Here is a 16,429-nt window from a genome sequence, read left to right on the forward strand (position 1 = left end):
GGACCAGTAATACCTATATCATATAATGTAGGTTTAAATGTGTATTTTCACTTACTAATTAATGCAAGCTGTAGCTTATACAAAGTTAACTGGCTACTCATTAATTCTGCTTTTGTAGTTCGCCTCCCTAGGTTGTCAAAGCTGTTCTGTTGTGAATATGATCACTTAACCATTCACTTGCAGTTCTATGTCCTTACACAGGGGGCGTCTTAGTATTGCCAAATCAACCTGGTTGGCCTTTTGTGCAAAGACACATTTCAAGTTTAGTTATTTAATCTCTGTCTGTCTCTGTCACTGTCTTTCCTCTATCACTCTCTCCTGTCTCCCTCTGTCACTCTCCCTGTCTCCTCTATCACTCCCCTGTCTCCCTCTGTGTGTCTGTCTCCCTCTATCACTCTTCCCTGTCTCCCCTAATCACTCTCCCTGTCTCCCTCTATCACTCTCCCTGTCTCCCTCTATCCTCTCCCTGTCCCCTCTATCACTCTCCCTGTCTCCCTCTATCACTCTCCCTGTCTCCCTCTATCACTCTCCTGTCTCCCTTATCTCTCCTGTCTCCCTCTATCACTCTCCCTGTCTCCCTCTATCCCTCCTGTCTCCTCTATCACTCTCCCTGTCTCCTCTATCACTCTCCCTTGTCTCCCTCTATCACTCTCCCTGTCTCCCTCTATCCACTCTCCCTTCTCCTCTATCACTCTCCTGTCTCCCTCTATCACTCCCTGTCTCCCTCTATCACTCTCCCTGTCTCCCTCTGTGTGTCTGTCTCCCTCTGTGTGTGTGTCTCCCTCTGTGTGTGTGTGTGTGTGGGATGGTAGACCTAAGGTTTGGTTTTACAGTTTGAGTCTCCATTATTTTTAGTTTCAAGTTTTATTAGTCATATGTACAGGATATGGATCCAGGGGTTTTTCTACCATTGAAATCCTTGGGTGGGCTGCCTAAGTGTTTTTTTCGGGATGCCTAAAATTATTAAACATTTTTTGTGATGGAAAAATGCTTTCAGTGTAAAAACTTAAACGATTAAAACCAGATGATAAAAAAAAAAGATAATGGACCTATATATTTTTAAATAATATAATCTTTGAGAACTAACAATCACCAAAATAAAATGCAAGATAGTCAGGGAGAATTGAAAAATCCCAAAACAATGAAGTAAAAAGGCTTAGTAGAATATAATAAACAGTTTAGCATCAGTATAATGCATGAAGCCACAATTTATAGTCCAATATATACACGTGTTTTTGTGGAAGGGGGGGATTGAGGAGGATTTTTAAAATGTTAATTGTGCAGTATTTAGCAATAATAATAAATGTGGTAGCGGCGTATGTGTGGATATGAGTGTATCTCTATAGGGATGTGTGTCATGGTACGGCGACTCAGAGTACCCGTTCTAGTCGATGTCCTGGATGGGTGGGGAGCATGGTCCAAGTGATGTACTGTTCGATGTCCTGGATGGGTGGGGAGCATGGTCCAAGTGATGTACTGTTCGATGTCCTGGATGGGTGGGGAGCATGGTCCAAGTGATGTACTGTTCTGTCTTCACCAACTGCCGGAGGGCCTTACGGTTGTTGCGGACGGCGCAATTCCTGTACCAGGCCGTGATGCAACCGGTCAGGGCGCTCTCGACGATGCAGGCGTGCGGCGGTAGTATTTGCAGAGGACCCAGGGATGCATGCCGCATTTCTGCAGCTGTCTTAGGAAGTAGAGACGCTCTGTTGAGCCCTCTTGACGAGTGGTGTTGGTCCATGTTACGTCTTTGGTGATGTGGAACTTAAAACTGCTGACTCTCTCTACTGCAGTCCTATGGATCGGGGCAATGCCCCCCCCCCCCCCCCCTTCTCCCCCTGCTTCCTGAAGTCAACAAACTCCTTTGTTTTGCTGACGTTGAGGGAGAGGTCATTTGTCCTGGCATCACAATGCCAGTTCACTTACCACATCCCTATAGGCTGACTCGTCTTGGTTGGTTATCAGGACTACAACCGCGGTGTCGTCGGCAAACGTGATGATGGAGTTGGTGTCGTGCAAAGCCAACAGAGAGTACAGCAGAGGACTGAGGGCACAGAGATTGTTGCCAATCGTCACAGCCTGTGGTCTGCCCGTCAGGAAGTCCAGGATCCAGCTGCAGAGGGTTGTGTCCAGACCCACTGCTCTGAGCTTGGTGTCGAACATGGAGGAAACAATCGTGTTGAACTGTTTTATCTAGCTTTTATCTAGGTTTATTCACAATCTGGCTTTCAGTTCCATTTCACTGTATTTTAAGACTAATATTTTAATATATTAGTCTAATAATATATAGACTAATAATATTAATATATTTAATGAATTTACCATTGTCAGCATCTTATGAATCGCTTTGACTTGTGAAAAATGTTAATAAAATTGAAATGAGACTGCAGCTCGCTTTATTGATATTTCCCCCCACATTTTTATAAAAGTAGGGCTATAATAACCTTGAAAAAGTCTCAGCTGTTTAAAATTTCCAGGCTGGCGTGCAGCCGTTCCATAAAACAGTAATGTTTCATCCTTTTGTACGTGTGTGCCGATTTCCATTGTAAAAGTCACATACTTTCCTATGTGTTCCCTCTCTGACGGCCAGATAGCCTCGTCTGCCAGCCCAGCCACCTCCGCGCGCTTGTACAAAATGTGCATGGTTGCGCAATGAATTTAAGCGGCAAGTTTACCTAGAGTTTATTGGCGTGACTGAGTCATGTCACACACACACACACATCTGCTTTTGAACGATGGCATGGAACTCCTCTCCAAAGAAACTGCGGTATGTTTCACCTTCGAAAAAATCTGAAATGTTATTTTATATTATCCGTTCGTCCACCGTGTGTCATGGTCGGAGAAATGCCACTCTCTTTCTCTCATTTGACCATGACCTGAATTGACCAATCACATGGTGCCATGGCTCATTTGACCTGAATTGACCAATCACTTGGTCATGCTAATAGGCTACTAGCACCTCTCCATCTAGAAAATGATTTGTGTGAACTCTCTAAGCTCTATGTACGCTTTCATACTATGATTTAATCGCTCTGATTTAATAGCAAATGAAGAAAACAATGTTCAAGCTTTCCTCACCCTGACTGCACCTGCTATTTCCTGCCTCGTTATTCATGTCATTAAGCTATACCATCGAAAAGGACCAATCAGCACCAACATGAGAAGTTCATAGGAGCATGTTAAATTGGGTGTCAAACGAGTCTTTTTTTGGGGGGGGTGGGAGGGTGGAAATCAACCGTTTCCCCATCTTAAAAATGAAGCATAAGTTAAAGGCTTTGATTTCTACATAAACAGATGCAAAAGGGGGTCTTAGGAAAAAATCTACCAGAAATTCTTAAAAGGCATCAGAAATTGATCAAAACTAACATCTTGACGTAAAGGCCCCTGCCGACTAATGTCAACACTTTATATTTAGTTTTGGAGAAATTGTTTACCTTCTGTGAGTTTAAGAAATATTCCCTTGTGCCTTGTTTTCAAAAACAGACATATCTTTAAGATATTTTCACATTTCTCCCTCATAAGGAGGGTTGGATTATAAAAGTTCACAGGAAGTAATGGACCTATCAAATTGGTTCTAGTGATTTTTACTGATTTTACATTTTGTATATGAATTATTAAGTGGTTCAAACTGTAGGAAAAAAATGCAACTGAATTTTAATGCAACTGAATTTGCTACAATGTGAAATAACAGTTACAAATCATAGTAGTGTCCTCCCTTCCACTGACTGTTATGTTCAGCTCATAGTGTCTCCTGTTACTGTCCTCCCTTCCACTGACTGTTATCTTCAGCTCATAGTGTCTCCTGTTACTGTCCTCTCTTCCACTGACATTCTGTTATGTTCAGCTCATAGTGTCTTCTGATACTGTCCTCTCTTCCACTGACATTCTGTTATGTTCAGCTCATAGTGTCTCCTGTTACTGTCCTCCATTCCACTGACTGTTATGTTCAGCTCAGTGTCCCACAAAATTGGGAAGGAAAACAATTGTTTAAATGTACAAATAAAAAAATACAAAAACATAACTTGGAAATCAGTGTTGAAGTGTTACTGTGGAATTACCCTGTTCAGTCTTGACCTGACGGTTCACATTGTTTGCTTTTCAGTTGTGGGATATTTGCTACAAAACTGTAGGGTCTCTAATGAGGTGGTTCATCATGTTAAAGCCAGCTGTTGTTTCGGGCCAAGTAGAGAACATTTCTTAAGGTGGTGTTGCTAATTTGGTTTTGTGTCCCATTTACATCACAAAACCATTTTGGAAACCACTGCTAACTGTAGCCTATGATTTGTAGACTGTTGCTCCATCCCAGACCCATGTTTCTTGTTGCTATTCCAAATGAAACCTTGAACATTCTTCTATTTTGTTCCAGATATGGATGAGAGGTCATGTGTGCTGTCCAGCTAAGGGCCTTGGTCGCCCCCCCCCCCGCTGCACGTCGTCGTGAGCATGTACCGTAGGAACGGTCTCTCGGATGGCGCCAGCATCAACTCCGCCTCCTCAGTGGTAAGAACTAAGGACTGATTTTACTTCAGCCAAAATTGATAGGAGTGATATCGATCTATGTACTGATCTGAACACACTGAATGGAAAGGTAAACTCAGGAAAAAAAGAAACGTCCCTTTTTCAGGATCCGGTCTTTCAAAGATAATTCGTAAAGATTCAAATAACTTCACAGATCTTCATTGTAAAGAGTTTAAGCACTGTTTCCCATGCTTGTTCAATGAACCATAAACAATTAATGAACATGTACCTGTGGAACGGTCGTTAAGACACTAACAGCTTACAGACGGTAGGCAATTAAGGTCACAGTTATGAAAACATAGGACACTAAAGAGGCCTTTCTACTGACTCTGAAAAACACCAAAAGAAAGATGCCCAGGGGTCCATGCTCATCTGCGTGAACATGCCTTAGGCATGCTGCAAGGAGGCATGAGGACTGCAGATGTGGCCAGGGCAATAAATTGCAATGTCTGTACTCTGAGACAGGACTGACAGTGGCAGACCACGTGTAACAACACCTGCACAGGATCGGTACATCCGAACATCACACCTCCGGGACAGGTACAGGATGGCAACAACTGCCAGAGTTACACCAGGAACGCATAATCCGTCCATCAGTGCTCAGACTGTCCGCAATAGGCTGAGAGAGGCTGGACTGAGGGCTTGTAGGCCTGTTGTAAGGCAGGTCCTGACCAGACCTCACCGGCAACAACATCGCCTATGGGCACAAACCCACTGTCGCTGGACCAAACAGGACTGGCAAAAAGTGCTCTTCTCTGACGAGTCGCGGTTTTGTCTCACCAGGGGTGATGGTTGGATTCGCGTTTATTGTCGAAGGAATGAGCGTTACACCGAGGCCTGTACTCTGGAGCGGGACCGATTTGGAGGTGGAGGGTCCGTCATGGTCTGGGCAGTGTGTCACAGCATCATCGGACTGAGCTTGTTGTCATTGCAGGCAATCTCAATGCTGTGCGTTACAGGGAAGACATCCTCCTCCCTCATTTGGTACCCTTCCTGCAGGCTCATCCTGACATGACCCTCCAGCATGACAATGCCACTAGCCATACTGCTCGTTCTGTGTGTGATTTCCTGCAAGATAGGAATGTCTGTGTTCTGCCATGGCCAGCGAAGAGCCCGGATCTCAATCCCATTGAGCACGTCTGGGACCTGTTGGATCGGAGGGTGAGGCTAGGGCCATTCCCCCCAGAAATGTCCGGGAACTTGCAGGTGCCTTGGTGGAAGAGTGGGTAACATCTCACAGCAAACTGGCAAATCTGGTGCAGTCCATGAGGATGAGATGCACTGCAGTACTTAATGCAGCTGGTGGCCACACCAGATACTGACTGTTACTTTTGATTTGAACCCCCCTTTGTTCAGAGACACATTATTACATTTCTGTTAGTCACATGTCTGTGGAACTTGTTCAGTTTATGTCTCAGTTGTTGAATCTTGTTATGTTCATACAAATATTTACACATGTTAAGTTTGCTGAAAATAAACGCAGTTGACAGTGAGAGGACGTTTCTTTTTTTGCTGAGTTTAGATAGCAACCTGTCTGAAGCCTATTGACTTGATCTCACCATGGAGACGAAGTCTCCTTGAACTACAGTACCAGTCAAAAGTTTGGACACCTACTCATTCCAGGTGTTTTTTCTTTGTTTTTAGTATTTTATACATTGTAGAATAATAGTGAAGACATCAACACTCTGAAATAACACACATGGAATCATGTAGTAACTAAAAAACTGTTGAACAAATCAAAATATATTTTATATTTGAGATTGTTCAAAGTAGCCACCCTTTGCCTTGATGACAGCTTTGCACACTCTTGGCATTCTCTCAACCAGCTTCATGAGGTAGTCACCTGGAATGCATTTCAATTAACAGGTGTGCGTTATCAAAAGTTTTTGTGGAATTTCTTTACTAAATGCGTTTGAGCCAATCAGTTGTGTTGTGACATGGTAGGGGTGGTATACAGAAGATAGCCCTATATGGTAAAAGAACAAGTCCATATTATGGCAAGAGCAGCTCAAATAAGCAAAGAGAAATGACAGTCCATCATTACTTTAAGACATGAAAGTCAGTCAATATGGAAAATTTCAAGTACTTTAATTTGAAGTAAGTGCAGTTGCAAAAACCATCAAGCGCTATGATGAAACTGTCTCTCATGAGGACCGGCACAGGAAAGGAAGTCCCAGATACCTCTGCTGCAGACGATAAGTACATTAGTTACCAGCCTCAGAAACTGCAGCCCAAATAAATGCTTCAGAGTTCAAGTAGCAGACACATCTCAACCTCAACTGTTCAGAGGAGACTGTGTGAATCCGGCCTTCATGGTTGAATTGCTGCAAAGAAACTACTACTAAAGGACACCAATAAGAAGAAGAGACTTGCTTTGGCCAAGAAACACGAGCAATGTACATTAGACCGGTGGAAATCGGTCCTTTTGGTCTGATGAGTCCAAATTTGAGATTTTTGGTTCCAACTGCCATGTCTTTGTGAGATGCAGAGTAGGTGAACGGATCATCTCTGCATGTGTGGTCCCCACTGTGAAGCATGGAGGAGGTGGTGTGATGGTGTGGGGGTGCTTGCTGGTCACACTGACAGTGATTTATTTAGAATTCAAGGCACACTTAACCAGCATGGCTACCACAGCATTCTGCAGCGATACGCCATCCCATCTGGTTTGCGCTTAGTGGGACTATCATTTGTTTTTCAACAGGACAATGACCCAACACACCTCCAGGCTGGGTAAGGGCTATTTGACCAAGAAGGAGAGTGATGGAGTGCTGCAKCAGATGACCTGGCCTCCATAAACACCTGACTTCAACCCAATTGAGATGGTTTGGGATGAGTTGGACCGCAGAGTGAAGGAAAAGCAGCCAACAAGTGCTCAGCATATGTAGGAACTCCTTCAAGACTGTTGGAAAAGCATTCCAGGTGAAGCTGGTTGAGAGAATGCCAAGAGTGTGCAAAGCTGTCAAGACAATGGGTAGCTACTTTGAAGAATCTAAAATATATTTGGATTTTTACACTTTTTTTGGGTTACTACATGATTCCATATGTGTTATTTCATCGTTTTGCTGTCTTCACTATTATTCTACAATGTAGAAAATTGTCAAAATAATGAGAAACCCTTGAATGTGTAGGTGGGTCCAGACTTTTGACTGGTACTATATATTGATAGAAGATGGGCAGGTCTTTCACCGGTCTTCCTCCAACAATTCAGCTTTCTGTGCTGTGTAACGTATAAAGCCCCTACGTTACCCTAGCTGTTCCACTGGTTTATTAAGGACAAGAGGGCAGGGTTTCCCAAACCTCTCCAGTACCCTAGTCGTTCCACTGGTTTATTAAGGACAAGAGGGCAGGGTTTCCCAAACCTCTCCTCCAGTACCCTAGTCGTTCCACTGGTTTATTAAGGACAAGAGGGCAGGGTTTCCCAAACCTCTCCTCCAGTACCCTAGTCGTTCCACTGGNAGAGGGCAGGGTTTCCCAAACCTCTCCAGTTCCCTAGTCGTTCCACTGGTTTATTAAGGACAAGAGGGCAGGGTTTCCCAAACCTCTCCTCCAGTTTCCTAGCTGTTCCATTCATATGATCTATTCCAGATTAAGCACATTGGTCAACTTCATCAAGCCCTTGAGTAGTTGAATCAAGTAAGCTGACCGGATTAAACCCTTTGGTTGGCATCATCTCATCTTTTCGGACAGTGTTTCTCAATTACTTGATTCCACTAATCAAATGAAATTGTATTTGTCACATGCGCTGAATACAACAGGTGTAGACTTTACAGTGAAATGCTCACTTACAAGCCAACAATGCAGTTTTAAGAAAAATACCTAAAGAAAAGTAAGAAATGAAAGTAACAAATAATTGAACAGCAGCAGTAAAAAAAAAGTAATCATGTTTTGGGAAACACTTCTATGTCCATGTGCAGATGGTGTGACTGTCGGGCTTGTTTGTTTCTCTGCTCTGCATTTACTCTTACTTTGTCTCTTCAGCTTATTTCTTCATCTAATAGTGATGTTGTGCTGCTGTGGTGTGTGTGTGTGTGTGTGTCGTTGTGTGTGTGTGTGGTGTGTGTGTGTGTGTGTGTGTGTGTGTGGTGTGTGTGTGTGTGTGTGTGTGTTGTGTGTGTGTGTGTGTGTGTGTGTGTGTGTGTTGTGTGTGTTGTGTGTGTGTTGTGTGTGGTGTGTGTTCATCACATCTCTGTATCTGTTGGATTTATGTATTTTGCTTTGGCCCACCTCCAATTGTCAACCTTAAAATGAAACACAAGAAAATATTTAGTCTGTTGGATAATTTATATTGTTTGTCTTGCTTCTTCTGCATTATCCCCTCCTCCACACATGTACCAATCTATCTCTGGTGTTTTCTCTGAACTCAGGAGAGCAGCAGCCCGGACTCTCTGGATGGGCCGGCTTGGACTTCTCCAAGAGTTACGATGCCGTTGTGTTGACGTGCTGAAGGTGACGCCCGAGGAGTTGCTGTGAGTACAACCAAAGACACCAGAAGACATACCTCGATGGAGAATGTTAAATCACTATTGTTTAATTTATTATTCTGTTGAATGTGAAACTGGAGACTCTTCTGGCCAAGAGCACCATTTTAAGGCCTGTGTGATGTACAGCAGCTCTTTAACTGTACCAATTAGGAATGATAATGTATTCTTTTCCTCTGTGTACGTCCCTCAAAGTAATCCACAGCCATTTACTCTAGACTCTACTCTAGACATGCATTACTCTTCTGTTTATTGGAAGGTTGAATATAGTTTTTTCTTGTTATTTTAGGGTCAAATCACATTGATGGACGCCTCCAGTATTCAAAGCGATCCATCCAGAGTAAGAGAAAAACACTGTTTCCTGAACTCCGTGTTATTGGAGAGGATGCTCAAAAAGACCAAAGCATACCTTGACTTAAAAACCTGTGGTGTGTGTGTGTGTGTGTGTGTGTGTGTGTGTGTGTGTGTGTGTGTGTGTGTGTGTGTTGTGTGTGTTCGTCCACAATGATATGCATGATTTGAGTTGAACGGAGGTTCAGCTGTCGTAAATGGAAAAAGTCTGATCCAGCCGGTTTTACAGGTGTCTGTTTCATGTCATTAATAAATAATGCTGGATGATCCACTACTTAGCCATCTTGTATTTTCTAGGCCCCCCCCAAAAAAAGGCTAGCGCCAGCTCTGACTGCATGTGTGGGTATGGATGTGAGTACGTAGACCCACGAGCTACTCGCACCCCCCCCCCCTCCTCATGAGTTCAGATTTTGTGCCCCCCACCCCGATCTATTCCATCCCTGGTCTAACTGAAGGTTCGATGTCGTGTATGAGAAGCATCATATTATTCATTTCTTCTACTTGATGAGAGTCTATATAGGGGATTCACTGTGTACACTGCATGACAGACAACCTCGAACCCCCCACCCCCCCCCCACCCCCCCCCACCCCATTGACGCTGATGATGCACTGTATTCCGTGTTGCAGCAAGTTATTTGATGTCAGTGTGACAGAAAGTCCAAGGCACTGGGCAATCAAACTATTACCCTTCAGCAGACATAGTGTCAGAAGGGTGGCGTGGCAATGAAGATACAATGTATGCAGTCGATAGTTGGATTGGGGGCGGAAATAAAACGCTAATTTGGAAACCAGTACATTTTCCCGAACATGATTGTGTTCCGTTTTGCCAGGGCCGATCTGAGAGAACTCCTCCATCCTGACCTTGCGCAAAAAAAGTTCCCTTCGTACGTCTGTGAAAATCCAGAAGAGGCTCGGTCTACGTGAGAAGACCCTGGAGCGCACCAAGGTTCCAGGCAGCCCTAAACGTCTGATGTGTAAAGTGCGTGACGGCTCTGGGTATCGTTAATGAGTAACAGTCACCAATGCGGGGGGAAAAAAACGGGCCTAGTTTCACTAATCAAATCCTTTGTTCCCATCCAACTCTTCTCCTCTGAGCAGGCCTTTTTTTTTTTTTTTTAAATAGGAGTGCAGAGGTTTCTGCTGTTCTCATGAGTCAAGGCGAGGCGTTTTAATTGGAGCCAGTGCCTTGGTTATGCTCAAGATGCTAGAATTGCTGACAACTCCTCCAGTGAGATTCAAACACCTGCTCTTTGCCAATACGTAAACATTCAAAGACAAAACATATTAAAACCATCGTAATGGTGAAATTAATACTACCTTTATTTATTTGGACGTGGACAATGTACAACAACAAAAAAAGCATGCATACACGTGCACCTAATTTACTGTACATCTACAGTCCGTGGGGCAGGTGAGCATAGAAACATCTACAAAAGGACCTTCAAAATAGACAATAGACGTGACAACTGATTTTGTTGACCACTTCAGTCCTCCTAAGATTAAAATGAAGCTAGTTTACAGTCTGTGTTTTAAGTTGCCCCTGATTAGCGTGGATTCCACTTGACGGGGATAGCAGTAGGATGTGTACAGCTCCTCAGTACTTGACATTTAGCTGTTTAGATGGAATAACCGCCTCACTCCATTTCTGAAGTGTCTAAAACTATATATTTTAAAAAGAAAATTGGGCAGAGGTCAATGCAGAGTGTGACTCTGCATATCAACAAGACGTGATTATATTTTCCCCATCCCCTTGACAACTGTCTACTTTTATGACGTCAGTTATTTGGAAAGAAAGTAGAGATTCCTTGGTGTAGACGAAAAATATAGTGGCCTGGCAATGTTTAATCAGACTACCTGGCAGCATTTCACAGATTACGTGTCTACGCTGTTTGGAGGAACAACATGACATGTCAGGGTCAGTTGATATCTGTAGATCGTGTACAAATGAGAGAGGGTCAAAGGCAATTCTGGCAATTATTTAAACGCCCAGTTAAGACTAACCTCCCTGATGGATTTTGGCCTTGTGAACAAGACTCCAAATCCACCTCAACACAGCCCTGAGGTGGTTTTTTCTCCAAATAGAACGATTTGTTTGGGAGAAACGTGGCAAAGGACCTTAAAACGTATTCTGCTCCAAAGAATCAACAGTTTGCCGTCCAATTAAGAAGGATGATATTTAACACTGGAGAAATCTGGTAATTAAAGAGTATCAATTTCCCAGCAGCCTAAACTCTAACAAGCCTGACTATTCTAACACCATAATAGGTACCAGACACCCTTGGGTTTCTCTATCTGAAATGCAAAAAAATTGACTTAGTAGCCTAGCTTAAACACAGATTTGAACTAAAATAAGATTTTATGAACTTAATAAATGTAGGCAAAGTCTTTACTTGAGTGAAAATGAACTCCACTCGCTGACTACTGGCCTTCTAATGCTTGTTTTTTTATTGTTTTAATTGTAGTCACCTTATAAACTGCCTCAGCCCGAGGGACTGTTAATATATTATGCCCAGGTTCAAATAATTAGTTGCTGGAAACCATTGCAGCCGGCTATCATGTTTTCCTATGGGGTAATGGATTGGAATAGATATGTCTGTGGACCCCAGGAAGAGTAGCTGCTGCTTCAGCAACAGTTACTGGCGATCCAAATAAAATACTAAATGCATTGTTTTTTTGTTGTTCAGGAATGTAGATATGTACATATACTGTAGATAGGAATAAAGTGACTAGGCAACAGGATAGATCATTAACAGTAACAGCAGTGTATGTGATGAGAGTGCAAAAAGGGTCAATGTAGGTAGCTATTTGTTTAACTATTGAACTAACTATTTAGCAGTCGTATGGCTTTGGGGTAGAAGCTGTTCAGGATCCTGTTGGTTCCAGACTTGGTGCACCGGTACCGCTTGCTGTGGGGTAGCAGAGAGAACAGTCTGTGACTTGGTTGGCTGGAGTCTTTGACAATTTATAAGGCTTTCCTCTGACACCGCCTGGTATAGAGGTCCTGCATGGCAGGGAGTTTGGCCCCAGTGACGTACTGAGCCGTACGCACTACCCTACCCTCTGTAAGCACCTTGTTGTCGGATGCCAAGCCGTTGCCGTACCAGGTGGTGATGCAGCCAGTGAAGATCTCAATGGCGCAGCCGTGTAACTTTTTGAGGATCTGAGAGCCCATGCCAAATCTTTTCAGCCTCCTGAGGGGGGAGAGGCGTTGTCTTGCCTTGTTCACGACTGAGTTGGTGTGTGTCTGTGGGGACCATGATAATTCCTTAGTCATGTGGATAGCAAGGAACTTGACACTATTCGAACCGCTCCACGGGTAAATGTCAATGGGCATGGGGCATTCTCGGCCCTTCGTCTCCTGTAGTCCACGATCAGCTCCTTTGTCTTGCTGATGTTGAGGGAGAGGTTGTTGTTCTGGCACCACACTGCCAGGTCTCTGACTTCCTCCCTATAGGCTGTCTCATCGTCGTCGGTGATCAGGAAAACCGCCATCGTGTCAAAATGTAATGATGGTGTTGGAGTCGTGCGCAGCCACACAGTCAGGAGGTGAACAGGGAGTACAGGAGGGGACTTAAGCATGCACCTCTGATGGGCCAGTGTGGTGTATGTTTTGTTGCTTACCCTCCCCACTGGGGGGCGGCCCGTCAGGAAGACCAGGATCCAGTTGCAGAGGGAGGTATTTAGTCCCAGGGTCCTTCACTTAGTGATGAGCTTTGAGGGCACTATGGTGTTGAACGCTGAGCTGTGGTCAATGAACAGCATTCTCACACAGGTGTTCCTTTTGTCCAGATGGTAGAGGGCAGTGAGGAGTGCAATAGAGATTGCGTCATCTGTGGCTCTGTTGTGGTGTTATGGGAATTGGAGTGGGTCCAGGGTGTCTGGGATGATGGTGTTGATGTGAGCCATGACCAGCCTTTCAAAGCATTTCATAACTACAGATGTGAGCGCTACGGGGAGATTAGTCATTTATACTGGGTTACGTTGGCGTTCTTGGGCAATATAGTGGTCTGCTTGAAACATGTAGGTATTACTCCACAATCCTGGAATTTGAATTTTGGTTTACTTCCTGAAATGGAATTGACCCCAACTCTGTCGAATGGTGAATCCCATGAGTGAAGTAGCCTCTGTGCAGCCGAGTGAAGTGGCCGCTGTGAAGTGGCCGCTGTGAAGTAGCCGCTGTGAAGTGGCCGCTGTGAAGTAGCCGCTGTGCTGCCGAGGGTAGTAGCCGCTGTGAAGTAGCCGCTGTGAAGTAGCCGCTGTGAAGTAGCCGCTGTGAAGTAGCCGCTGTGAAGTAGCCGCTCTGCAGCCGAGGGTAGTAGCCGCCGTGCAGCCGAGGGTAGTAGCCGCCGTGCAGCCAGAGTGAAGTGGCCGCCGTGCAGCCAGAGTGAAGTGGCCGCCGTGCAGCCAGAGTGAAATGGCCGCCGTGCAGCCAGAGTGAAGTGGCCGCCGTGCAGCCAGAGTGGAGTGGCCGCCGTGCAGCCAGAGTGAAGTGGCCGCCGTGCAGCCAGAGTGGAGTGGCCGCCGTGCAGCCAGAGTGGAGTGGCCTGCCGTGCAGCCAGAGTGGAGTGGCCGCCGTGCAGCCAGAGTGGAGTGGCCGCCGTGCAGCCAGAGTGGAGTGGCCGCCGTGCAGCCAGAGTGAAGTGGCCGCCGTGCAGCCAGAGTGAAGTGGCCGCCGTGCAGCCAGAGTGGAGTACACATTTTTCTGGTATACTATATGAAACTGTATCAACAGGTAGTAGAGAATTCTCCTTCATGGATCTGAATTCTGAGCTGTATCTTTTCCTCTCCCTTTTAGACGAATGGGCGAGGACTGCTCGTCATGTGTGTTGTATTTAGCAACACTTTAAAGACTATGACAGATGATTTTTTTATACACAAATATTGCTTGGATGACATTGCACATTACCCAATTGAATAAATAATAAACAGATAGTGTGTCTAGATGCTGTGAAACAACACCATAAATCACTGCTGTGTAATATACTGGCACAGTAAAACTCAATAGCCCTGAAATGGCGTCATATTTCTATGTCTGGCGATAGTTTGCGAAGCGTTGATGTAAGCACTTGTCAGATACTGTACATGTCTGGTTTATTAGTGACCGCAGGGATGTTGCAATTCATCAGTTTCCTCACTCCCGTCTTTCCTCAGAAGGAACAAACCTTTTGTACCTGTTAACATTTTGTTTTCACATTTTGTGAAACTGACATGAAATAGGAAATGAAATATACATTCTATGAACGTGAACACGTCATGCAACATAATGTACTTGTCACTCCTTTTCAATAGACACACACACACACACACACACACTGACTCCGTTGGTACTTCCTTCGTTTATACAGATGTAAAGTGAGAAGTTTACGTCACCTAGGATTTTCAGTTTTTTCGAAACTGCTTTCGACTGCTCATGCAGTAATCTGTTTATTTTAGATGTATCTAACTTGATGCCTAAATGCTAAAATTATTTCAAGATGTATAAATATTAACTGGTGCCCATTTATCTTTAAAAAAATAAAAAATAAAAGTGAACACATTACCAGCCTTTCTTCACAGCTGCTTAGGGCATCACCCTTCTGGAAGTCAGCTCAGAACTTTGTAGGTTTTGAGCAAATTCACAAGGCAAGGCAACATCTGTTAACCTAATGCTGTCATGGCAACAGTGATTTGAGAGACTGAAGATCATTTTGAGTCCTAGGGGTTATAAAGTACCACTAAAGAGAGTTTAACCTTGTCAACATTGACTGACTGACTGTTCTAGTTTTCTTTCTATTTTTGTTGTTGTTGATATTTCAGACCTGTGGAACAAAACATTGATTTCTTGTAGTTGATCAAGATATTTCAATTCAAGGTCTGTATGAGAATCATGCCATTTTTGCATGCACAGCCGTAATCCTTTTTTAATTGAGCCGTGTAGAAGATACTCAAGTAGCAACAAAGCAATGGAAAACTAAATAAATAAATATATCTCTTCACAGCAGCAATATATTAGACTAAACTAGAATAGAAGTCCTCTGAAAGCTTTGCTGCCTACACACCCTGTCATTGTTTGGGTGCTGCATATCCAAGTGGTTGTTTTTAATGTATAGCAATTTGCTAGATGACTTAATTTAGACATGAGGAAATCTTCCACATTGTTATGGGGAAATATCCACCTTTTTATTGTGCTTCGTTTTAGTCCCATCTTTGTCACCGTAGGTGTAAACTATTGTATTACTTCCTACTCCCCTGCAAACAATGATGTACTCAGGGTGTGAAAAATGTGTTCCTTTTTGTAGACGGACTTTTATTTTTGTTGTCATGTTGACTGGCCTTCAGCAGTACCAAGTGATGGTGCGGAGAAGGACTCTGTTTATACAGAGTGGGTGGTATATGTCAGTGTTCCCCGCACCGGGAGGGTGGTCTTGGGCCCTGGTCGTACAGCCAGCCACCTGCCAACCCTCTGACCACCAAGCAACTGGCTGTAGAGACGATGTACTGTATGTTGTGGACGGAAAAGGGAGTATTGATGAGTTGGTTTTTCCTCTCGTGCATCACGGTGAATACTGGAAACGCTTTCTCAACTTGACATGTTTTGCCAGGTCAAGTCTTTTGAATCTGAGATGTCTAAAAGTTAAGGGCAAAGATGCCATAGGGAGTCTTGTTCTTTGTTGATGAAAAACGGATATGAGCTATAGAAAGGCAGAATGTAAGTCTTCACCTATAGAACACATTGGTGCATGCATTTACAATGGCTCCACATGTTGTCCAACCCCCTCGCAGTAAGAACACTCTGTGAAAGAGAATCCACCCTCTACTTCCTGTATACAGTACAGTAAACGTGGCTTAAATACAGAAGTGGTTATTTTCTCTCATGGCCACTTCCTACCCTTTCTTTCTTTCTTTCTTTCTTTCTTTCTTTCTTTCTTTCTTTCTTTCTTTCTTTCTTTCTTTCTTTCTTTCTTTCTTTCTTTCTTTCTTTCTTTCTTTCTTTCTTTCTTTCTTTCTTTCTTTCTTTCTTTCTTTCTTTCTTTCTTTCTTTCTTTCTTTCTTTCTTTCCTTCTTTCTTTCCTTCTTTCTTTCTACAAGGAAAAGTGAGTTTT

The sequence above is a fragment of the Salvelinus sp. IW2-2015 genome, unplaced genomic scaffold (assembly GCF_002910315.2).
Source record: "Salvelinus sp. IW2-2015 unplaced genomic scaffold, ASM291031v2 Un_scaffold3645, whole genome shotgun sequence".
NCBI classification, from domain to species: Eukaryota; Metazoa; Chordata; class Actinopteri; order Salmoniformes; family Salmonidae; genus Salvelinus; species Salvelinus sp. IW2-2015.